General features: G+C 36.9%; 1 non-coding gene across 1 annotated transcript; it reads right to left on the reverse strand.

Annotated features, from left to right (window-relative positions):
* Window positions 1-1,508: 1,508 nt before the first annotated feature.
* Window positions 1,509-1,655, reverse strand: LOC113912132. Its single transcript, XR_003516731.1, has one exon. It is a non-coding gene; the product is annotated as a U4 spliceosomal RNA (small nuclear RNA).
* Window positions 1,656-2,407: the final 752 nt, after the last annotated feature.

The following is a 2,407-nucleotide window of genomic DNA, read 5'->3' on the forward strand; positions in this document are numbered from 1 at the left end:
CAGGACCTGTGGGCAGAAAGAGCTGCTCTGGGATTGTGACAGGTGACTGATTATATACTTTCAAGTTGGTGGAGAGGGTTAGGGATAGTGGAAGTCTCAAAGGAATTTGGAAGCAAGGTTTCCAGGACCTTGAAGGTCCAGCAGTTGTTAGGTTAAGGTCATTTACTACTGACAAGTAAACGTTTTGTCATGAGACCCTTCACATGTATATCAGTGAGCTATATCTTTAGAGGATGATTGCTAACATATATCTTGGGGAGGGTAGAGATCAAGGAAGTTTCCAAAAAGATTTTCATATGTTAAAGAAGATTTATAGGATCCTGGAGATCTGGCTAATGTCAAGCTAAAGTTGCCTTTTGCCTTTAGCTGAGTATTAACGTTGAGGCAGTTGAGTTCCTGGAAGAAGGTCATTCTGCCTATCTCAAGGACTTATCAATGGACTGTAAGTTATATGGAAGTTAAATTTTTTTCCATTTCTTTTGCCTTTTTCTCTATATCATTGTATATATATATGCTAATATTTAAATATCTGTAATATTTACTTATAAATATTTATATATAAATAAAATATATTTTCCAGGTTTTTAAGCTTTTCTGTACAACCTGTACATTGCCGCCTTCACCTCTTGATTTGTGTTTGCTTAGTAGCATATTTTAAAAATATCCCATCATAATGTTTTGCAGCATATTTTTCTAAACATTTTATGCAAGGTATTTAGGGCTGTTTCCAGTTTCTGCTATTTTCAATAATGATGCTACAGATAGTCACATACTGTCTTTAATGTACCAATGTGTGTGGTTTTATCTAGCATATAAATCCAGGGGTGGAATTGCTGGTCATAGAGAATGTGCATTTTTCGTCTTATTGAATATCACCAAATCCTCTTAAAGTGATTGTGTCAATTTATACTGCTACTAGAAATGAATGAGAGCTCCCTTTGCTGGACTCCTTGGCAGTCCTTAAATCTGATGGGACCAAATGCAATCTCATTGTTTTAATGCATTTTTTTTTTCAAATTCACTTTTTCAAAAGTTTATTGTCCTTTTGGGTCTCCTCCTTTGTGAATAGTCTGGTCATATCTTTGCCATGTTGCGATTTTGTTTGTTAATGCTTTACATGTAGGAAAATTCACATTAAATTCTGGTTTTTATTTTTCTTGAAAAGCAAGATCTGGCAATAGTTGCCAACTTTTTCATAAGGTGACAGCTGACAGGAAATCTTGAGCTAGACCATACACCTTTTGGTTTGCCACAGTCTGAAATACTCCTTATCATATTACAAGTAGCCTCCTTTACTCATTTATTTTATCCATCTGGCTCCTAGTAGCATCTGAATTAAGGATCCTGTCCTAGAACCACATGAACCAGGTTAGGAATCCAAGATTCTCCTAGGTTTCTTTAGAAAATATTGTTTAACAAGATTAAACACTTTGTTTAAATGACACACACAGAAATGCTATTCTTAAAAACAAAAAACCCTTAAGTTTGTTTTATAGACATATCCCTGCTTTAGGTAATTCCAAAGTATAAAAGTCCAGATTTTTTAAAGCAGATGGTGATTATTCTCTGTTCTAAATACCTCTGTAGGTCCATTTTAACAATAATCGCGCCTCGGATAAACCTCATTGGCTACGATACTGCCACTGCGCAAAGCTTGTAGGTCCATTTTAAAATTTACCAAAACTCACTATGGGGTTTATTTTACAAAGCAACCTCCCCTAACACACTTAAAACATATATAATTATTCAGCCAACATATACTTAATAACCTATCATTATAGCTCACTTTCTAAAACACCTACTATATAAAGGGAGTTACATGTACACTTCGTGACATTTTCAGCTAATTAAAAATATATATACATTCATTAGTCCCTCCTTACTTAAAGATTAGGGTGATGGCAACCCTGGAAAAAAATAATAGAAAACTTGGAATAAGAGGGAGTGGAAAAGTGTGAGGGGTTTTGAGTGACGATTAACAAATGAGATATTCTGGGGCATTTCTTCACTGATGAGTATCTGGGATGCAAGGCTGATCCGAAGGAAGTGAATTATTTCCCTGGGGCACTATGTCTGCTCTTGTGGTAGCTGCTACCACATAAATATTAATGTCTGTTGCGGGTAGCATAGCCTCAATGACTGTGCTCACTTCAGGCATGGATAATGCAGAAAAACAAGGATATAATACATTATTAACTTCCCAGTGTTCTTTGTACAAAATAAACTTGAAAAGTGAATCTAACTAAGGGCACCTGGGGGGTACAGTCGGTTAAGCGTCTGACTCGGTTTCAGCTCAGGTTGTGATCTCAGGGTCCCGATCTCAGGGTCTGGAGATGGAGCCCCATGGGGCTCTGAGCTCAGTGAGTCCACTTAAGGCTCTCTCTCCCTTTCCCTCTGCCTATCCCTC

The sequence above is a fragment of the Zalophus californianus genome, chromosome 12 (genome assembly GCF_009762305.2).
Source record: "Zalophus californianus isolate mZalCal1 chromosome 12, mZalCal1.pri.v2, whole genome shotgun sequence".
Lineage (NCBI taxonomy): Eukaryota > Metazoa > Chordata > Mammalia > Carnivora > Otariidae > Zalophus > Zalophus californianus.